The 24527-nt window shown below is 42.2% G+C and overlaps 1 long non-coding RNA gene across 1 annotated transcript; it reads left to right on the top strand.

Moving 5' to 3' along the window:
* Positions 21231–22672, top strand: LOC110431320. Its single transcript, XR_002448801.1, has 2 exons — positions 21231–21459; positions 22269–22672. It is a non-coding gene; the product is annotated as an uncharacterized LOC110431320 (long non-coding RNA).

The following is a 24527-nucleotide window of genomic DNA, read 5'->3' on the forward strand; positions in this document are numbered from 1 at the left end:
TCGGGTGTGCCGAATTGGACAGGCAATGTTATCTGTCCAAGAGGCACTGAACTTTGACCCGGCAAAACCCCCCAGAATTGGGCGTCGTAAGGTTTTAGTTGTGCAGGAGATATCTTGAGGGCGGGCAGGCTGTTGCCAAAGAGGATGTCAATGGAGCTTCCCCCGTCCACGAGCACGCGCTCGAATCTGATGCTGTTGATGCAAGGGTCCAGAATCAGGGGGAAACGACCCGGCTCTGGGATAGCGGCCCACTGGTCCTTCCTGCTGAACGAGATCTCCCTGTGGGACCACGGAGGGAATTTTGGGTCCGCGGTCAGCCCGTCCGTGCTGTCTATGTTGAGGCAGGCTCTCTTTAACAGCTTTCTTTCTCGCTTAGATTCAATGGAGACCTTGCCCCCGAAAATGGAGTGGACCACGTCGGTGGGGCTGACGTACTGGTGTCGGGGGTCCCTATCTTGGTCCTCGTCCTCATCTTCGTGGTCGTGCCCGTCTCGCTTGTTGTTTTTCTTGGCGGAGTCGTCTTGGGCGGCCCGCTGTGTATAGATGCTTTTGAGGACGCGGCACTCTTCCATGGTGTGATTAGACTTTGGGTGCAGTTGGCATGGTCCCTTCAACGTTTTGTTGTAGTCTTCTTAGTAGTCGCGTCGTCCGTTGGGACGCTTGACCGTGTTTACTTCGTGATCGTAGTCGCGAGGGCGCTTTCGTCTGAAATCGTCGCGGTTGTCGTGCCGCCGATCCCAACCCTCTCGGTGATCGCGGTTGTCGGAGCGGCGGTGACTTCTGCTGTCGTAGCGACCACGACCATCATCTCGCCGGGGAGGCTGGTCGGGACCTCTCGCATCGTCTCGGATTAGTTTTTCTGCGTCGTCGGCATCGGCGTAATTTTTGGCCGTGGCGAGGAGCTCTGCTACCGTTGTTGGACGTTTACGCAGCAGCTTGTTCCTCAGAGCTTCGTGGAAACGCAGACCCTTGATGAAGGCTGAGATGGCCTCGTCGTGGGAAATCTTCAGGATTTTGAGGCGCATATCCGAGAATCGTCGGATGTAATCGCGCAGGGGTTCGTTCTTCCTGTCCCTTATCCTTTCGAGGTCATACTTGTTTTCGGGCTGCTCGCATGTGGCGATGAAGTTGTCGATGAAAGCCTGGCGTAGCTCTTCCCAAGAGTCGAAGGAGTCCTCGGGCAAGCCAAGAAGCCACTGATGACCAGCCTGGTCGAGGACTACGGGGAAGTAGTTAGCCATGACGTGCTCATCCCCTGCCGCTGATCGGACGGCGATTTCATAGAGGGTGATCCAGTTCTCTGGATTTTCCTTGCCGTCGTATTTTTTAAGTTTTTCGAGCTTGAAATTGCGGGGCCACACGACCTGGCGGAGGTGTGAGGAGAACTGTCTTAGGCCCGGAGGACCGTGCGTTGCATCGTACTCGATGCGGCGCAGGTTTTCGTGGACTGCTCTCTCTGCGGCGCGCCTGTTGATGCGGTCCCGGGCATCTTTGGGAGGGATGTTGTGGCGGAGATCCCTGTGCTGGTTTACTTCTTGGCCGCGTACGCGGTTCTGCTTGCGGCGACCGTCGGCGTCCCGACCACCATCGTCGCGCCGTGAGTCCCCTCGACGGTTGTCGGGGGAGCGGCTGCGGTGACGCCTGCTGGGAGACGGTGAGGCCCGGCTACGATTAGTCTGGTCAGAGGCGGCTTCCGTATAAGAGACGTCCTGGACTCTCTTGAGCAGAGTGGCTGTCTGTCCCATTGCAGCGATCAGGTGTGCTCGGATGCTGGTCCAGACTCCCTGGCATTCGGGGGTATCAGGAAGCCGATCTAGGTTAGCCATGGCGACAGCCACGTTGGCGCTTGGCGTTTTGTAGACTGGCTGGTCCCCGACCATGTCAAAGGCATCGTTGAGATTATTTGGTGGCATTTGTTGTTGCTCGTCTGCGCGTCGTCGGGTGCGATCGGCGTTGCGCTGTTCGCGGAGTTGCCTCTGGTCATCTGTTTCTCCATCAACGACCGGTTCGTCGGCGCTGACATTGAACACAATATCCCCTCGCCGGGGGGAAATATCGGGAATCGGTTGAAACCCGGAGGGTGTGAAGGAAAATCCAGGTCGTAGTCCTCGTCTTCGGTGTTTATAACCTCGGTGGGGACGGAACCAGTGCTTGAGTTGGTGCTGGAAACCTAGCCGTCCCGTAGTTCTCGGATTGTCACCATGTTGACGTAGTGACGATCGTTCCTTGTCGGCGACCAACCCGCCTTGCTGAAAACGGATTGGGTGTGCTGTGAGTAAACAGAGGCCGAGTTGTTCAGGCCGCAAGGATAGTCTTCCTTCTTGAGCTCGACGGATCGTCCTGAGGGTGTTGAGGTTATCGTCAGAGACGTTCCCAGCCATTCGTGTGTGGCGACACGAGTTGGCCGGCGGGATTTGAAAAAATCCGCTGGAGCAGCTTGGTCGGGCCGACGCAGAACTCCGTCTACTAGTTGGGAAACTTCGAGTAGCTTGGAGTCAGCGCGATCAAGCGCTTGGAGAAGGTCCGAGCTGTCGATCTTCTTTCCCTTGTAGAGCGGGAACGGTGGTCGGGCGCTCGGTGCCGCCACGTGTGTGGTCGGAGATGGCGTGATCTCAGATTGGATCTGGGTCTCTTTCGAAACCGTGGTCGTGAGGCCGCCGCTGCACGTCGTCCACGTGATCTGGCCAACGGTGAACGTGAGGCCTTCAGGCACGGTCGCGGAAGCTGGGATCGTGACCATCTTGTTCGCCGAAAAAGTTGCACGCACACCCCCTACCTGGCGCGCCACTGTCGACGAAAGCTGGTCGGCAGTCTACCTTGGGGTATACCCACGGTAGTAGTTTATCGGTAGACAGTGCGCAAACTACGAACTCGATGGTGACGCAAGACACGGACGAGCTTTTTATCCAGGTTCGGCCGCCGAGTTGGCGTAATACCTACGTCCTGCGTCTGGTTGTATTGATTTGTGTTGAGAGAATATGATGTCCTAGGGGGGTCCCTTGCCTCTCCTTATATAGTCTGAAGGGCAGGGTTACAGATCTGGAAACTAATCCTAGTCGGTTACAATTGTCATAGATAGTTCGATATCAATTCCTATTCTAACCGACTAGAATTCTGCTTGATCTCCACATCTTGCTTCCTTGTGCGAAACTCCAGGCTGTCGGATCAAGCCTTGAACTCGTCTCGTAATGGGCCAAGCCTCCTGGCCCAAGTCTAGCCGTAAGGGTATAGGGGTCTATCCCCCCACACCGATGGAAAGCAGTGGCAAGATTTCAATGACAACCACCGAGACTTTGCCAGCGAACCAAGGAATGTTAGGTTCACACTGTGTACAGATGGAATGAATCCATTTGCTGAGAGGAGCAGCAAGCATAGCACATGGCCGGTGATTCTCACCATCTACAACCTCCCTCCATGGTTGATGCAGAAGCGAAAATACCTTTTGCTAACCTTACTTATCTCTGGACCAGCTCAACCTGGAGTTGACATGGATGTTTTCTTGGAGCCATTGATGGAGGAAATGAAAATGTTATGGGAAAAAGGTGTTCAAATGTTGGACGAGTATCACAAAGATTCATTCACGCTAAGAGCAATTATTTTTGTTACTATCAACGATTACCCTGCTCTCTTTATTTTATCAGGGCAATTCAAGGGAAAGGTTGGTTGCGTGGTGTGCATAGATGGAACCCATTATGTGTCCCTTAATGCATCTAAGAAGATAGTGTACATGAGGCACAGACGCTTTTTATCGAAAGGACACAAGTACCGCCTGAAAAATATGGATAAGTACTTTGACTATAATGATGAAAGGAACTCAGATGCACCATTAGGTAATAGCAAAGGCCATAGAGTTTTCAAAATAGTGAGCAACATTAAATTTGTGTTTGGAAAGAAGACAAAGGATGGAAAATTAAGAAAGGATGTCAAATCAACTCCAGGGGCAACATTCAAGAAGAAGTCCATTTTCTTTGAGTATTTGCCATACTGGAAAGACTTGGATGTACGACACGCGATCGATGGTATGCATGTCCAGAAGAATGTGTTCGAAAGTCTAATTGGCACATTGCTAGACATCATGACCAAGACAAAGGAAGGACTTAATTCACTCTTTGACATGGTGCAGTTAGGCATAAAAAAAGAGCTTCATCCTGTTCTTCAAGAAAATGGGTAGTACCATCTCCCAGCAGCAAGCTACAACCTCAACATAGATGAGAAACATGCGATGTGTGAGTGGTTGAAGAAATTGAAAGTCCCATCTGGATTCTGCTCTAGCATGCGGAGTTTTGTGTCAATGAAAGACCTAGCACTCACCAACTACAACTCACATGATTGTCATGTCATGCTGACTACTTTCCACCCTATTGCAATAAGGGCTATAAATCCAGTATTCTTAAAGATGGCAGTCACACGATTGTGCTACTTTTTCAACAAGATCACACAAAAGGTAATTAACCGTGATGAGTTAGAATCCCTTCAGGAATTCGCAGTGGAAACAGTGTCACAATTTGAGATGTGTTTCCCTCCATCATTCTTTGATATCATGGTGCACCTTGTGGTGCACTTGGTTCCACAAATACAGGCACTGGGTCCCATGTACCTGCATGAAATGTGGACTTACGAGCGTTTTATGTCAATACTAAATGGCTATGTATCAACTCGTGCTCGTCCTGAGGCGTCCATAATAGAGGGGTATTGTACCGAAGAGGCGATTGAGTCCGGTGGACCATTCTACAATAATGTCCTAAAAGACCAGGTTGCAATAGGTTTTCCTCCATCAAGACATGAGGGTAGGCTACATGGATGTGGGAGGATTGGACAAAAATCATTCATCCCACCAGATTACAATACAATACTTGAGGCACATCACAACATCTTACATCAGCTCTCGATAATGGAGCACTTGATTGAACAACACATGGATGAGCTTCGAGAACATAATCCTAGGCAAACAGAGGATTGGGTAATGAAGGAACACAAGAAACAGTTGTACACATGGCTAAGGGAGCAGGACATTCCATATGGGGAAACAATTGAGAAACAAACCATCAAGGCTTTGGCATCTGGACCATCACGCCAAGTCATAACATGGCAAACCTATGACATAAGTGGATTCACATTTCATACCAAGTCTAAGGACCAAAAGAGCATGACACAAAATAGTGGTGTTCGATGCGAGGCCGTAGAGGACATATGGGAACTAGACTATGGTACATTTTAGATCCCTGTGTTTCGATGTCAATGGGTTGAAGATAAACATGTCACAGTGGATAATTATGGGGTTAGAGTTCTTGATCTAGGTAAGGTGGGATATAAAGATGACCCATCGATCCTTACTAATCGTGCTGCACAGGTTTTCTATGCTGAGCATATCCTTTCTAAGAATGAGAAGAAAAGTACCGACAAACCGAAGCATGTAGTTTTTCCAGGAAAGCAACAAGCAGTTGGAGTTGACGGTGTATCGGATCTAGAGGATTTTAACCAGTTCAGTGATATGTCCCTCTTTGTGGACCATCCTATGAAGATAAAAAATATTGAGCGAAGCATCCCACAGAGTTCTTTGCCATGGGTGCGCCCTCATGGACAAGGAAGAATAGTAGCGGCCTAGATTGTATCTTTGATTCATCATGTAAACACTTTGTTAAATTCAAAAATGTCCTATTTATGAAATGTATATCTTGATGAGTGGAATAAACTTTGTATTCATGATTTTTCGAGTTGGGGACGTCTCGGGTTTCGAAAACGTGCGTGTAGCTGTGGAAATTTGAAATTTCAAAATTTGAGTGGTCCAAACTCTCTCAGATGAAAAGTTGACCCTTACACACAATGTGTATCTTGATGAGCTGGACAAACTTTGTATTCATGACTTTTGTATCTGAGGCTACCAAGGGTCCGGTCAAAGTGACTTTTCATAAAAAATCCAAGATTTGACTTGGTCAAACTAGGTCAAACTAGGCACTAAATGACCTCAAATGAAAAACTTTTGAATACATGGGTGTTAGAGCTCCTCAAGAAACACATTCCATACATAGGATATTTTGACATTTGGGAAAGGATTGGTAAACTCTAGTCACAAAGTGTTGAATGTGACACAAACTTTATGAAACTATATGTGAGACTTGTGGATTTAGAACTACACTTTTGAAACGCTTTGTCAAATGCAAAAATGTCCGATGTATGAAATGTATATCTTGATGAGTGGAACAAACTTTGTATTCATGACTTTTCGAGTTGGGGACGTCTCGGGTTTCGAAAACGTGTGTAGTTGTGGAAATGTGAAATTTCAAATTTTGACTAGGTCAAACTAGGTCCAACTGGTCACTAAAAGTCCTCAAATGAAAAAGTTTTGAATACAGAGGAGTTAGAGCTCATCAAGCTCTACCTTTCATACAATATGCAATATGCATTTGAAATTTAAAATATTATAAAAATAATATATAGGTGTAAAACAATATAATTATATTATAATATCATTATACAAATAATATATAAACACTATAATTATGTTACCAATATAGAATATAGAAATAATTATATTAAAATATTATTATATTATAATATCAATATACAATAAAAAATATTAACCAAAAATATATAAAACAATAATAATAATAATAATTACAAAAAACTTTGTACACGCGGGTGGTATTGACCACCGCCTGTGTAGAGCTATTTCTACAGGCGGTGGTCAATGGCAACCGCCTGTAGAAAACGTTTTCTACAGGCGGTTGCCATTGACCACCGCCTGTAGAAATGATTTCTACAGGCGATGGTCAATGCCAACCGCCTGTAGAAATGAAGGCCATATATACCCCGCGCGCAGACCCGAAATTTTCTAAGTCTCAAGACGCCAGTCTCTGTTCAAACTCACGCCGCCAGGCTGCCCAATTTTCCGACGAGCTCATCGGCGCACCGCCCTTCTCCATTCATCGCCGGCATCTACGCTTGCACGGGTTGAGGTAAGCTCCCCGGCTGTGACGGGTGCGGGTGCGACGCGACTGCGGCGGGTGCGGCTGCGCGCGGCGGCCGCGGCTCGCCGGCGGCGACGCGGCGAGTGCGGCCAGCGTGGGGGAGTCGAGGCGGCGTTGGGAGGCGGGGGGAGTCGAGGCGGCCAGGGCGTCGGGGTGGTCACCCGAGGCGGTGGCGGCGGCGGCCTTGCGGCCGGGGCAGAGGGCGAGGGTGAGAGGGAGGTGGAGGGGCAGGGGCCGGTGGGCCGCGTGCCCAGCTGGGCCGGCCCACCAGCGGCCAGTTTAGAGTTTTTTCTTATTTTTTATTTTTCTCATATGATGTATAAATGTATTATTAATTATTAATTGTCATAAATAATTATTAATTATTCTAAATAAATGTATATGATGTATTATTAATTATTAATTGTCCTAAATAATTATTAATTGTCCTAAATAATTATTAATTGTCCTAAATAATTATTAATTATTTATTGTCCTAAATAATTATTAATTATTACTGGTCTTAAATAAATCTATATGATGTTTTATTTTTCTTATAATTATTAATTGTCCTAAATAATTATTAATTGTTCTAAATAAATGTATATGATGTATTATTAATTATTAATTATCCTAAATAATTATTAATTATTCATTGTCCTACATAATTATTAATTATTAATGGTCTTAAATAAATCTATTTCATGTTTTATTTTTCTTATAATTATTAATTGTTCTAAATAAATGTATATGAAGTATTATTAATTATTAATTGTCCTAAATAATTATTAATTGTCCTAAATAATTATTAAATGTGTATGATGTTTTATTTTTCTTATATACATTATGCATATGCTAAGTAGTTATTATTTATTTTTTATAATGCAATTATTTACAATGCAATTATATATATATATATGTATGTATAAAAATAATAAACAATTAATATTTGCTTTTAGTTTAAGTGTCTAAGTAATTATTATTTCTTTCTTTATAATGAAACTATTTATAATGCATGATGCATATGCTAAGTAATTATTTGAATAGATTATCACGATGGCTTCTCCAACCCCAAACCAAGCGTCAGGGTCTGACCGCATCGACCAAGCACCGGCAAAAGGTTCGGACCACACAGAGAAGGTGCAAGTGTCACACAGCACCGAGCAAGCGCAAGGGTCGGACCACACGGAGAATGCAAAAGAACGTGAATCAAGTCCTTCGTACGAGACCTCCCCTAGCGACATTCCAGATCCTCGTATAGAGAGGAACGCTCGTCGTGAATTAGAACGTGACCTTGATTATATTCCAGAAGTAGATGAGGTGATGAATTATTCATCCATAATTAAATCTTTCTAACTTTTATGTCGCTCAGTATATGTACAAGAATGATTTATGTGTTTAACTTTTAACATGAACAAGAGGTGTTATCTCAGTTTCATGAGCTGAAAGAGATCCTATCCCAGGAAGAATTCACACATGAAGGTGCACCCGAACCGACGACGGAGACAACCACCGAGAAGACCACCGAGAAGACTGATGATAGGAAAAGGAAACGAGGTGACAGAGGATAGAATCAGTTTTCAAAAGTTACGTTTAGAATTACAGATGTGAGCCCGACAGGACAACCCCTAGCTCCTCCAGAGGCCTTACCTAAGTGGCGTAACTTGGATTCTTAGTTAGGGACCATCTTGACATCACAGTCAGGGAGTGGGCAAATGTGGACTAAAATGAAATCACAAGAATATAGGACAAGCTACTTACAAGGTTTGTTTTACCTCAAGGTTCAGAAGACCTAGTAAAGGAGTACACATTGAAGCAGTGGGGAATCATGTTTAGGAATTACAAGTCCGAGTTGAATTCTAAGTGGGCAAAGAAAGGGTTGGACCCGACAAAAAGGTATAAAATCACTGCTGGTCAGTGGGTGGTGTTTCTAGAGCAGAGAAGTACCGAGGAGTTCAAAGCTTTGAGCGAATCTAAATCTGAGCTCGCAAAAAGGAACAAGTACCACCATCATTTAGGCATAGGTGGTTACCAGCGCAAGCTTGCCCAATGGGAGCAAGAGGATGAAGCACAGAGGGCTAAGGGTCTGCCAGCGCTCCCTGGCCAACTTGGTCGCAGGGGCTCGAGGTGGATTCGTGCTCGTGTACCGGCAAAGAAAGCCAAGTCTGGCTTATCATTTTCTGACCCAATGGTCGAAGAGGCAGCGAAGAATATTTTCGTTGTGGCAGCTAAGCAGCAAGCGGGCGAATTTAAGCCTCAAAGGGAGAAATATGTCCTTACTGTTGCTCTGGGTAACCCAGAGCATTCTGGTCGTGTACGAGGCATCTCATCAAAAGAAGGATGGAAAGAAGGCTTCGGACCAGAGTGGGAAGCAATGTATGGAAAACGGGATCGCTACAAGGCAGAAATATCTAATTATTTTAAGGAGGAGGCTAAGAGAGAAGTCGAAGAGGTGATGTCTAAAATCCTCTCCAATCCTCCTCCTGAGTTGATGCAGCGATTGGCGACCGCAATGTCTAGCCAATTAAGTGGCCAGCAGCCTCCTCAAATGCAGCTAGTCGTCGCCCCGACAACAACAGAACAAGCTCCGGTCGTCCCAAGTAGTATTGCCTCTATCGAAGACAAGGTCCGCTATCCAGTTGATGAGATCGATAGTCCTGTGCCTTGCTCCCTAGTCATAAGGTATGGTTTTAACAATAACCGTACAAGGGAAGTAGCCACAGGACTTGCGATCCTGGGGCGTCAATTCCATGGTAGTGAGATCCCTGAGGACTACTGCAGGGTGGAAGTGTTGACAGTTGTCCAAGGATATGAGGACGACATGCTAGACATTCCTAGTCCCGAGGGCATTGAGAAGGTGGGACAAGCTATCAAGAATTTTATTCTTTGGCCTCGACGGGACGTCCTGCTGTCTCAGGTACCAGAACCATCACCCCGAGAAGTGCCGCAGACTCAGGAGTCGTCCCATCCCACATCTCTTCCCACTCCACCAACCTCTCCAATCTTGCATCCACAATCCCCACCACCACCATCACCAATAATGCCTCAACCACCATCCCCGCCATCATCAAAACCCACTCCCCCACCATCACCTAAACCTCAGGCTTCACCACCATCACCTAAACCCCATGCTTCAACACCGCAATCTTCGACACCACTGGCACCCAAAAATGATGATAAGACACCACCGCAACCAAAGAAAACAAAATTCTCGGTCCCCAAATTGGTTTCCCCGTACGAGCCAAAGAAGAAGGCCGCTGGTACGGCCCTATTTTTGTCCAGAATTGCAAGGAGCCGCACTTCAAAACTTGTTGACTTAGCAGAGCATGAGAAGGAGGGGTCAAAAAGCTGTGAAACACGTATTGTCATTATCAGGCCACCAACGAAGGATGATTACAAATTTGTCCCTACTAAATATGAGCCAGGCAGACCACTACTTAGTTGGGACAAACTCAAAAAGATCCCAGCTGGTATAAAAAGGATGCATGACTGGTATATGAGAGCAGCTTCTGTAGGCATTGACACGATCAATGTGATTATACCACCAACAACATTCAACAGTGAGCGTACAAAGGCAATCGTTACCTTCGAGGACATGTGGCTAATGATGAACCTGCAGAGACTAGACGTGCAGCTGGTAACTGTGTTTGCATTGTAAGTGTCACTCGTACTATCTTGTGTTATAATTTATGAGTTGCATCAATTTTCAACATCTAACATACAAGTGCTCATTGTAGAATGAATTTTGAACAACAAGAGATGCGGTACGGTTCAGATCCGGATAGGTCTGCCAATAAAAGGGTTGCGTATCTGAGCCCGATGAAGATATGCGAGGAGCAGCACAACTTCAGAATCGGAGACAAACATGACTCCTTAGAAGGTTTGGATCCTGCTGAGCGTAAGAAAATAATAGATGAAAATCGACTAGATTATGAATGTAAATACGACCTCTACATAGCCTTGGCACTGCTCAAGTATAAAGATCGAGAATGTGTTGTTGCCCCATATAACTTTGGGTAAGTGTCAATTTGTATTCATCATCGTATTAGTAATTTCAATGGGCACTTGCATCATAAATTCGATTCTCTCAGGACCACTGGATCTGCCTCCTCATTAATCCTAGTCTAGGACGTGTGCTAGTCCTAGACTCTGCAGACTATGATCCTTCAAGTTATGCAAAATTCATTACACACTTGGAACGGTAAGCTGAGTACATGTTGGGTATTTTAAACGCAAACAGAAAAATCCGCAAGCGCACAGATACCGATGTAGCTTTCACCCGGGAGTATTCCAGAGTATCGATTTTCCACAGAGAACGTGAGTGTACTAATTAAGATCCAAAATCGCCTAAGGATAACTATATAATTGTTTTTGGTGGGAAGAGAGAAAGTTTCCTGAGAGTTTTCTAATTGATCTAAGAATCAAGAATTACTTCAAGATTATCTATTTCGGGACATCAGAACACTAACCACAGAAAGAGATGAGAAGGGGGCTAGGAAGCTCCGACTACGGTCCTACAAACACTGATCTGAACGACGTGGAATACGTCGACCGTTAGGGCTGCCACTACCCTAAGGCTACCACAACAATCCGCAGGATTGGGTGCAATTCCAGGTAATTGCAAGACTAAACACCACGTCCAATCTATTAATTACTACTCTAGCGTTATAAAGACTAGAGCACTTGATGCAAGCGGGAATCCAATAAATAACTTGAATGTAAATAAAAGTAATTAAAGAACTCAGGAATTATGAATTGAAGAACTTGGAGAACGATGAAGAACGAACCAGTTGCTGCAAAAGTATAATGTTGAGGAAGATCCGACAGATCCGGCTCCTCCTCCTTCGCTCTCCTCTTCTCTCTCCCTATTTTCTAGATTACAACTAGAACTAACTAGAACTAGAACTAGAGGAACTAGAACTAGAACTAGATGAACTAGAACTAGAACTAGAACTAGATGAACTAGAGGTAGAACTAGAAGAACTAGAGGGATCCTCTCTACTTGGATGAAGAATTGAAACCCTAACTTTGATTCTGTAGAAGAGGTATGCTCTCCAGGGGCCAGGGGGCCTTGCTTATATAGTCTTTTCAGATGAATCTGGACCGTCGGATCAAACCGACATTAATCGCACGGTTTTCCTTGGTCCCTTAGGTCGGTGGAGCACGATCCGCGAAGTTGAAGCTGATTGGTTACTGTAGCTGGGCGGGCACCCTGCCCCCGGGCCCGATCGGCCTCCCGTTCGTTCCCGTGGCTTCTGGAGTCTTCTAGATGGTAGAAAATTGCGCGGCATGTTAATATCTCTATGTAAACCCGACGTGTGGGCCTTTCTTTCATATTTCCTGATAACCCCCTGCAGAAATAGACAAACACCAAAACTCATGGAATTCTGTCAGATAAAACCCTAAGTCTAGGTGTTGGCTGCATATAAGTCCTTTTCCATGATTAGTTGATGGTTAAATGTGAGCATTAAGGACCGTCAACAGTACATTAAATATTCATACCTACTTTTATAAGAGTTTCAGACTAACTTGAGGATTGTGTATTCGATACTATAGGGCCTATAGGTATTATAAGATAAAAGGTGGAAGGTGTGATTCATCAGAACCGGGGCAACCATTGAGATTATTTTATAAATGGCCGGTACGTACCAAAATATCACAAGCTATCTTTTATAAATATAATATGCATATGACGATGTTGCAACTAATAAATGTCCACTTTTTCTTCATACATCAGTGCCATAAGCAACCAGTCGGATCGGTCCACTGTGGATTCTACGTCTGCGAGTTCATGAGAGAGACTGGAAGATATGTAACTAACCCTTCTAAGGTATTGCTCTAATAGTCGTTTATATAATTGTGTCATTTTTTGTTGCTAAGCATGTGTTATATTAACTATAAATTTATGATGTTTCTAACTTCCTCTGCAGCAACATAAGTTGGAAAAGGCGAAGAGCGTGACTCAAGCTGTTCTATACAACATAGTTGAGGACCTCTGCAATTTTCTCTTGAGAGAAGCCATTCCCACCGAAGGGAAATATCACGACCCGACCAGCGTCCTAGCAAAGCCTGAGTTTTGAGCGCTAAGAGATATTAGCAGGCTAAAGCTATCTCGATCGGGTTATTAGAACAGAGGTTTCAGATGTGAAACCTCATATGTCTGTAAATAAAAAACTTTGATGTGTGATGTTTGTAATTAATATAATTTTATGTACAAAGTAATGGTATATATAAATATATTGCATGTTGCATTGGATGAATCTTGTAGCCTAACATAGTTTCAATATTAATGTATATAATATATATATAATATTAAAAATAGGGTTTGCAGAAAATTAGGGTTAAATTGGAAAATCTTACCACAGGCGGTTGCCTGTAGAATCCAATTACTACAGGCGGTTTACATAAAAGAACCGCCTGTAGAAATTGATTTCCACAGGCGGATCTCATAACTGAACCGCCTGTAGAAATCGGTTTCTACAGGCGGTTCTCAGTTAACCGTCTGTGGAAACTTTTATTTCCACAGGCCTATAGCTACTGGCGGTTCGTCAATCCGCCTGTACAAAGGGGTTGCGAACTGTACTAGTGACAACTACACTGATCAGAGCCCACACTTAGAAAGTTGGAGTAAATATCTGCTGGGAGGGATGGAGAAGAGTAGTATTATAAGGACCCAGTAAAAATAAAAGAAGTAGCACTCCATCGAAGTAGTAGTCATCCAGCTGCTGACTCTCTCCACTCAAAGTTGAGGCCTACTTGTATACGCTGACACATAATCTATTTTGCTAAATGCAAATATTATAAATAGTATTAATTATTATTACAGGGAGCAAGTTATACCATCGGCATGATGTATGAAGGAAAATGGAAGAACCCGATATCACATTTATGAAGGACAGGCAAGTCATATAGATGACACATCGATTTTTATAAAAAGAACTTAATTTCAAAATACTTGCATAAAAATATATTTTCTAAATTAAACTGGACATGATGATTATGATGGAAAATGACTACTGGATGACAAATAAGTATTCAATATAGAGGGAGCTCATGGAATGTGATAATGAATTAGGGTCAGTCAAGCTCTCTCTATATCGACTATGAATATACAAGAACTCACCCTTCTCACTCATTATGTGGGTCGTATGAAATCGTGTCGGCAAGTGAACTCTTTTGTGACGGGCCGAGTCCGGTATCCATGAATGTTGTTATATACTCCCTATGGTAAGTGAGGAGAGGGTTGGGTGATGAAATCCCCAATCAGGTGTCGATGAAGTACACCCAGGCGCATATATTAGCGCACGTGGATAGATGTGGATTTATATAATATATGAAAGTGGAGAAAGTCACGGTATCTTGACCATGAGTCATACCTAAGGAAGTGTCATGGAAAATTGGTCAAGGTAATCATGGGTAAAGCGATACAAACCTGCGCAGGGTTAAACCGTGAATTCACGTTATGTCTCTTGGATTGGAGGCTACGGGGGTCTATAGGAGGTCCTATCTCACTATATGGGTGATAATAGATTTCTTAACTTGTTTTTCTAAAATATGCAACTTTTTGATAAATGATCCTATGAATGGGAATGGATATGACAAATGGATAGGAATGCATTTCATTTGATTTATTATATGCTTGCTGAGTACTTTGTACTCACTCTTGCTATTAACCCTCCCCCTTCAGATGAGAAGAGATAATCTACGATGATGAGATATGCCAAGAATTTGATCTAAATGGAGCCACAGGAGAAATATATGATACAAATAATTTTCAAGTATAATGTGAAGGTTTTGCTATTATTTTGTTTTAGGTAATGTTTATTATTTTTTTTAAATGTGACAAATTTTTGTAAAGTCCTAACTATGTTCTGTTGCATCACTTTGATTTGGGTCATTATTCGAGAAGACATCACTTTGTCGAGTAATAACCCTTAAGCCGGTATTTTTACCTTGGTAGTGAAAATCCCCCACACACACACAACACCCCCTACTGACTAGCTTCTGCTAATGGAGTTTTGAAATAGAAATAAAACAAAACAATTAGTGCCCATTTGCACTCATATTTATCTTGTTATATATTTGTGTGTACGCCTTTTATCTTGGGAATACACAGTTTGAAATTCTAACTCTACCACTGGTTTTTGATTGTGAATAAACCACATGACACCCCGCAATGCCCTTTATGTTGGAGGCCCCTTAAGTGTTCACTCGCTTGAGAATAAATATCCCTTTAGCTTATGTACGAATCTTGTTCTCATTGTAGATGATTTACCTGTTTGGCGCATCCCTACAAAATAGACTACAATATAACTCTTATTTTTATTAGGAGTGTTCCACCAGTCATTTGTGCACATTATTAGTGTTTCCTTTTTGAAATTTTTATATTATATATAAATTGATAAAAACCAGAGTACAAAGATTAGAAAGTAGTCATCATTACATATTTTTTGCTCCCACATATACAATGTGCACCTTTTTTGCTCCCAAAGATTGTGATCAAGCAAATTGATAAATATAGGAAACATTGTTTGTGGAGAGGTTCAGACATAAATAGCAAAAAGCCACCAAAAGCTGCTTGGCCCCTAGTGACCCTACCGAAAATAGAAGGTGGTTTGGGAGTCCTAAACTTAATGTGCAGAATGAAAGTTTGCTCTTGAAGCATCTACACAAATTCTACAATAAAGCTCAAGTCCCCTGGGTCCAATTGGTTTGGGATAAATATTACTCCAGAAATAGATTACCAGTGCATTCAGTGAATTTCAAAGGGTCTTTCTGGTGGAGAGATATCTTGAAACTACTTTCTCTCTTTAAAGATTTAGCTCCAGTTCAAGTTAAAGATGGAAAATCTTGCCTTCTCTGGTCTGATTCATGGGTCACTCAAATCTGCAGTCAGGCATACCCAGAATTGTTCTCATTTGCAAAATGTCATTCTACTACAGTTCACATGGCTGTAACTAATGCCCAGTTGCATGATCTTTTCCATTTACCACTCTCTCAAGAAGCTTTTGGTCAATTTCAAACACTTAGTGACAGATTACAGTCTCTTAACCTTCAGAACACTCATGATCACTGGAAGTACACTTGGGGATCCTATTCTTTTACCTCTTCTAAGGCATATGAACACCTAATTGGGCACAGAACTCTACCTCCTGCCTTTTCGTGGCCCTGGCGGTCTTCCTGTCAAAATAAGAGGAAATTCTTCTTCTGGCTAATTCTTCAAGAACAACTCAACACTAGAGGTTTGCTGAGAAGGAAACATACGCACTTGCCTAGATACTCCTGCGTTTTCTGCTCCCTGAATGCTGAGGAAGATCTTCTGCACATGTTGTTTCACTGCCCCTTCTCTTCAGCTTGTTGGAACAGTATACAACTGCAGATACCAAGTTCTAACGATATTATGGTAATTGTGGAAGTTTCAAAGCTCAGCTTAACCTTCCTTTCTTCATGGAAATCATTGTCACAATGTGTTGGTCGATCTGGACTCTGTGCAATGATATAATATTCAGACATCTTCCCCACTCGGTACAAAAGTGTGTCGCCAAGTCTTCCGGAAAGAGTTTGCTCTAGTTTTACTAAGAGCAAAAGCACATCTCCAACCTCAATTAGATTTATGGCTAAACCTTTTTTACATCTTAGTTTTGATTTTCTTTATTTCGTTCTTTCTATCTTGAACTTTGATTGTAGAACTCCTATGCTATTTAATAAATTTCAGTAGAGGGGTTTTCCCCCTCCTGTTTCATCAAAAAATAAGTAACACTAGCTCAAAAATATAATGATAAGAAAACTACAAACCTAAAATGCAGACTCTAAGTCTTATATGAAACACTATGTTACATGTAGAGCATCCCCAACCGTTTGGTAAATAGGATTTGCATTCATGTATTTGCAAAAAAAAATCTAAAAAACACCTATCCAACAGTTTGACAATTGGGCTTTGCAATTTTATTAATTTGGCAAATAGATGGGAAGGACTCGCATATATGCCAAGCCTCTCCGCGCTTGGCATCGCGTCCCTCGCGCGAAATCCATCCCCCCCCCCCCCCCCCCCCCCCGCGCGCGTGGTCGTGCGACTACTCTCTCCTCCCGCCGTCAGATTTTCTTTTTTGCCAAATGATTAATGCCAAACTATTGGAGATTGTCTCTTTTCACCTTTGCCATATTTATTTGGAATTTGGCAAACTCTCTCATTTGCCAAACGAACTATGCAAAATGGCTGGGGATGCTCTGCGGTAATCATTTGGTTGTAGATGACATAAAGTTGCAGCAATATATGTCACCAACCCATAGGACGAAAACTAAGGTGCCTTCTCGCAGGGCTTGGGCTTCTCCAAAGACAAAGAAGCTAGAAAAGGCTACATGTTTTGGTGGCTTCAACTTCGGCTTTACTGTTTTTTTTTATCTTGGTTTTGACTTTAGAAGTTGTTCTAGTGTGCTCGGGTGGTGAAGAGAAGCTACAATAAAAGCTCTATCAAAACAGGCTTTAATTTTCGATGGAGATGACCCATGCAAGTGACCAGTCACTAATCTCAATTAAGACCTAATCATCCCAATGTATAGTTTTCTACAGCAGTTTCTATAGAGAAACAAATCTACAGTTTTGGCTAATATAACGTTGTGAATGCTACCGAGCATAACCAGCTGTAGTGTCTTGTGTCATCATTTTAACTGGTTTGTGACACAAACCAGTAATGAATAAGGACTCAATAATGCTAGCTAGTAACAAGTAACACAGCATGTTCATGATTCAAATAAACTAGGGTTGCTCCAAGTAGCTGTGGTGACTAACTTGAGCTCTCATTTTCCAAATACACGAAGGGGCCACTTTTGCTAGTTGTTGTTTATTTCCATTTAGGCCTTGTTTAGTTCACCCCAAAAAGCAAAAGGTTTTCAAAATTCTCCGTCACATCGAATCTTACGGCACATGCATGAAGCATTAAATATAGACGAAAGCAAAAACTAATTACACAATTTAACTGGAAATCGCGAGACGAATCTTTTGATCCTAGTTAGTCCATAATTAAATAATATTTGTCACAAACAAACGAAAGTGCTACAGTACCGAAATCCGAAATCTTTTCGGAACTGAGCAAGGCCTTAGTTAGTCCTAGCTCGAGGTCAAGGTCGTTGCTGGTGCGCCATAGTGCAAAAAGATCGATGCTCGATCAGTGGATGCACATATATATTTTCTGCATGACGAAGACCTATGCTCGGTTGACTCGTTTCCATTGCCGGTCTCGCACGGTAAAAGACACTGACACTCACAAACATGCTCGATCGGTGGATGCACATATATTTATTTATTTATTCGAATTCTACAGTAAAGACACTGACACCCACAAACATATGTACATATACACTCACAACTACTGAGTCAGCAGATTACATAACATGAGTGAAGTCGAGAATTTAAACGCGAATATACCGATTCCACTATAAGAGATTTAACCTCTGCTATGGTTTATAATCAATTCACCTTATTTTATTTACTCATCTCTTCTGAAAGAAAAGAAAACTCCAGCGCACTACCCATTGTGACTACCAACTTTCCTGCTCGTCACTACTCGACGTCTTCATCATCACCCATCAAAGAAATTAACCGTCCACAGAAGCTAACTGACCATTTTTTAGACAAAAAGATGGTCTTGCAAGCCCATTATTTTTCCCTTTCGTTCCTATGACTGTAAATATGATCTCCAAGATAGTAATAAACTTTCAGCAGCAAAAAATATAGCGCGAATTCAAGGGAATCTGAAACACTACCAGTCGATATGGTTGTTTTTTATTTACAAATTAAATACCAGTGGTTTGAGTGTTGCCTGTCTCTATAAATAGAGTTAAATAGGTGTATGGATCAAGATGACCGTCTCTATTAGTGATTTTCAGAAAACTGAAATAAAACATCAAACAATTTAAGAAAAAATCGGGACATACCTCCCTAGTTAGGCGCATCATGGCAAAAAAAAAGTTACAAGTCACATGACAACCATCAAATGGTTCCAAATAAAAATCTTTGGACCAAAAGGTTTTAGATCTCATCAAGCACTACAATTTTGGTATAGAGATTATCTCTAACCGATAGCATCTAAAAATTTCAGGAATTTTTTAATGACAAAATTTAAGAATTACAAATTAAATATTTAGGATTTTAAATGATTTCAGATAAAAACCTTGTAAACTACAAACTTATAGATGGTGTTGACAACTACAACTTTAGTATAGATCATGTCAACATTTGAGGTGTGAATATTATAGATTGTGAATATTTATGACTATAAATTAATTGAAATAGAAAACTTATCAGCTACAAAGTTATTGATCACATTGATAACTAGAAAATTTGTATAGAACATGTCAACATTTGAGGTGTCTGCACATTCTAGACTTTGAATTTCAATATTGACTTTAGAGACTTTAAATAATTCCAAATCAAAATTTTCAACTATATAGTTGTCTATCTCGTTGAGCTCTATAATTTTGATTATAAGTTCACTTTTATCGGACTTCATATGTAAGAATTATGAATATTTTAAGATAACTAATTGTAGAGAATGAACCTCTAGACCTAAGAGTAATTGGTTTATAAAGGCGATACACTTAAAAGCCCACCTAAGTTACAACTTCCAAGATCGAGAAAACTCAATCCACTGTATAAGAGAACCAAGAAAACTAGGTGATTTTCCGCGCATACAAAAAAAATGAAATTCAATATACATATTAAAATATGAGCTGCAGAGACATATGTTCGAGAAAACTGATCAAATGAAATTTACTATGTGTACGTAGTGCCAGGCTAGAGTGACAACCTTAGGAAAAGCAATATCTAGTAGTTCCTATATTATGTAAAAGCCTACTTATAGTACTTGTATTCGATCCAACTCCGATGTAACACCACATGTCTGAATATCTCACAAAATATCTAGTAGGTCCTAGATTCTTTAAGAGCCTCATCTTGTAGTACCTGTATTCCAACTCCAATGGAACACCACATGGCAGTGATAGAACACCACATATGGCAGTGTTTGGGTAGGACATGGATGCAATGCAACAGTTCATGTAAAGGAATTAGCAGATGCGCCGCTGCATGCATGAAGGCTCTCTTGTCTGTGAGATTACTTGGAGGCTTATCCTCGTGATGGCGATGAACTGACCTCCCTAGAGAAGCTTAGAAGGACACAGGATGTTGACATGTTGTGGGTGGGAGGACTAGCTTATGTAGACAAACTAAGTCTCAACCCTCTCATCTACTAGCATGCAGGCAGGCTCTACGGTTTGCATCCCTAGCATTTAACACACATGGATGGGAGATCAGTTTTATGAAGATGTTGGGTCAGGACAGGTCGTCAAGTGCCATGTTTTAGTTGCTAGTCGATGGAAGAAAGAAGTACCCATGTGAGGATAGAGACTAGTAGTGAATGCTTTCACGAATAGACCACACAGTATGAAACGGAGGCCACATGATCTAACAGATGGAAAAAAGAAGTACCCATGTGAGGATAGAAGCTAGTAGTGGATGCTTTCATAAATAGACCACATGAGATGAAATGAAAGCCACATGATCTAACAACTGTAAAATTTAGAAGTCTTTGCTTAATGTGAATTTGCCAGTGGCCTCTAAACCCTAAACCCTATATATATACCCTAAACCCTATATATATACCCTAAACCCTATATATATATATATATATATATATATATATATATATATATATATATATATATATATATATATATATACACACACACGATAAGATCTCAAATTGTAGGTGAAGTGTGATGTAGGAGCAGATTGTAAAAATTACATCACCTTTACATGCATGTAGGAACCAAATATCAATCAATGAGGGAAAAAAAAAAACTACTTTGGCTCCTCTCTTCTCTCGGCGCTGCATCATCCCATCCTGTTTGGCAAGGTCTTGAGGGTGCAGTTGTGTAGTCGATTTGGTGGCGCAGTTGTGTAGCGGCAAGCACACAGCCTCTGGTGGCATGCTTGCTCGCTTGATGCGATTGCGTGACTTTAGGACGAAACGAAGGCCACATGCTATTTAATTTGAAATTTGTCATTTCACAACTTTTCGAAGTTTATATATATATATGGGGTAAATTTTTCCTACTCTCTAAGTGTAGTTACTCCCAGATACATGTAGTTGTATTCTCTCCTCCGGCACACATGACGGGAGTCAAGTTATTAGCGGGTCTCAATTGAGGGGATCCGTTAATGATGACATAAAACAGTCAGTGTTATCTAATTCTCTCTCCTCCCCATTTATTGGATCGGTCACTGTATCCACGAAGGGAAACGACGGCGACAGCCTCCACCGCAGTTCTCCTCGGCCCCTCCGCGCCCCTTCCTATCGCCACACCACAGAACGTCACCTCTCCCCACGTCAACACACTGGCGGCAGCGACGGCCTCAGAAGGCGGCAGCCGGCGATGGTTTCCTCGTGACTGGATGCGACCGCGTCGCCTCCCGCACCACTCCCGGTCGCAACGACGGCGCCTGCAACCAGCGGTGAGCCCTCTTCCCTCCCTCCCGGTGACGGTTGTGGATCTTGTGGTGGTCCCCTTCCCCTAGAATGGCGGTGGCCCTGTTTGTTTCCCACACTCCTTGACCAGCGGCGAGCCCTCCTCCATCCCAGCGACGGCATCAATGTCCATCCCTATCTCCTGGCAAAGGCAACGAGTCCCCTTCCCTCTGGATTGGTTGCTAATCTTGATCTGTTGGTTTTGGATTTAGGGGAATTGTTTCTCCATCTTGCATAAGCAGGTCAGGGTCTGTTCTTCACGGATGTCCTTCTGCAAGTTGTCTGTTATTTCTGTATTGTTGAATACTTCTTCACAGATTAGAGTATTAGTTGATACTTGCTACGATTAGAGTACCAGTTCATACTTGGTACGATTAAAAAGTTTTCATTTTCATATTGATTTCATTTGTCCACCGTGATTACCTTTAGGGATAATGATGGCGCGTTGATATATGAATTTGGGCAAGGTGATCGGCTTCAGATCTAAAATCAGTTGATTAACTTAGATTTGCGTGATCGCAGCTTAAGATGTGGGAATTTCAGCACTTTTTTAATTAGACTTTACCAGTAGCAATTGGGATCTATCTTTTCTAGATTATTATTAAAGCATCACTTTTGATACATCTTTCAATATTATTGTATCACTGGATACTTTTCTCCAAAGTAGTATTATATTAATATGTTGTTTTAATTTATTTTTCCAATTTTTGTTCATAGTCTTTTGGTTCAAGTACGTTACGTATTAGTTCATACTGCTACAGTGATATGATAATCTCTATGATTGTTCATCATGTAGGTGCCATGATGAGCAGGGATGTTGAGGATATATGTCAAGACGCCGCCTCTGAGCGAGACTGGATCAATGGCACCTGCAATTCCATGGTTCTGTTCTCCTGATGAGAGTATCAAAGTATCATCTGATACTTTTTAGACTAGAGTATCCTTGGATACTTCAGATTAGATTAGATGTAGCATCACTTCATGATCTTTTTTATATCGTGGTATAGTTGATAAAAAATTCTTTTTTTAGAAACAGGGAGAAGACTACTCCAATCTAATAGTATGAAAATGTTATCTTTTTCAAAGAAGTATGCATACACACTACTTTTAAAAAAGTATGAATATGTACTCCTTTGATGAAAAAAGTATGTATATATACTCCTTACAAAAAAAGTATGAATATACTACTCCTCTTACCCATGTACTATGTATGTAGACATACTTCCACTAAACATGTATGCATTCATACAACCCACGGTCACAGACCGTGTACATACACATACTCCCACAAACCATGTATGTACACATACTCCTTGCATGCGAAATTTCAAATACTAGCACAAGTTTGAAAAGCGGTAACCAACAGGTGTGCTAGCCAACCGAAAATAATGGGTCACGTGTGCATGAAAAATTATTTATTAACTAATTAACTAAATCACCTAGATTGCTTCTTAATGGATCTTTGGAAACCCGTTAACTGCTGCAGCGCCCTTCTCAACCTGCACTACATGCATGGCCGGGAGAGAGAGTGTGTGTGTGTGTGTATATATATATATATATATATATATATATATATATATATATATATATATATATATGCGGTCGTCTATCATATCAGAGGAAAGTTTGCCAACCCACTGGGCTTGCTGGCCAACACTCAAATTACTGGGTCTGCTCTCCAAACCCAGCAAACAAAACAAACAGAAAAGAAAAGAAAAAACATTATAAAGGGAAATCGCTGGCTCCGCTGCTATAAATATGGCCTCCAAGATCACAAAGCTTCAGCAAGCAGCAGCAGCTAGATAGCATATACTCAAACTCGCAGAAACCCAAGGGCCAAGCAGCAGCTAGCTAAGCAGCCAAAGTTCGATGGCGTCCATCACCAAAACCGCCTGTCGTTTCCTCCTGCTCACACTGTTCGTCATCTCCGCGGCGATCTTGCCCACCTCCGTATGCCATGGAGCCCGCCTTGGCGTTGGTTAGCTATTCGATTCTAAACTGATCCTCTACTGTTCGTCCTGTAACATCGATCTAACAGTTTGTGTACTCCTAATAACTGGTTTTTTATGAAAAGAGGATTATGTACTCCTAATAACTGGTGAGAAACTACGCATCATTTGACATGATTTCCAATTTTTCCATGGTTATATATCAAGGTATTGGCCGCGGCGCTTTGGAGCCTGACCATCCTGCTGTATGCGGCATGGGGGAGGAGTGCCCACCTCGTGGACGTCCCTACTTTCCGTTTCCCCGTCGCGGTGGCGGGCCTGGTGGCTCCTACCCTGAGACACCGCTTCCCCAATTGAACGGAGAGAAACCACGTCACTGATGGGCTGCCTCGGATCACGTACGCGTCCTCCATCTCGTATGGTATGCAGCAGTGCCCAGACGGATGGCCAGATACTAGTAAAACTCAAAGATGGAACGATGCACCGCGCACGACTGCATGTTAGCTACGCATGCCATGTACTTGTGCAGTTGTGCTTATATATATAGCAGTATGGAGAATAAAACTAATGGAGTCGAAATGTCGAATGGTGAAAAATTCTTCTCCAGGATGTCATGAATATGTCATTGAGTTTTTCTTTTTTTAAAAAAAAAAGATGACATGAAAATGGAAGGAATGCGAACGTAGAGCTTTCAGCTCAGAATAAAGACAAACGGCGACGACTACAAGAGGCCGGAAAAGAGACAACTGATGAGGAACGGAAGGGCAAGAAAACAAAAAAAAAGGTTCATATAGATCTCTTGCAAATGCAGAAAGAAAAAAAAAAGAGTCGTATGGGCTCGCCTCAAGACCAGTTTTGGAGACTAAGTGTCAACATATTTCACTAAAAGTTTGTGGCATTATTTTTCCAATAGATAGAATGGCTGATACAAATACTTTTTCTGTTATTATTATGGGCCATAAGAGCATCTCCAAGAGTTCCCTAAATTCCCTCCTAATCCTTAATTTTTACTCCCTCCGTTCCAAATTATAAGTCATTCCAAGAATCTTGAAGAGTCAAAATTTTTCAAGTTTGACTAAATTTATATAGCAAAATATTAACATTTT

Source organism: Sorghum bicolor, chromosome 10 (assembly GCF_000003195.3).
Source record: "Sorghum bicolor cultivar BTx623 chromosome 10, Sorghum_bicolor_NCBIv3, whole genome shotgun sequence".
Classification (NCBI taxonomy): Eukaryota; Viridiplantae; Streptophyta; class Magnoliopsida; order Poales; family Poaceae; genus Sorghum; species Sorghum bicolor.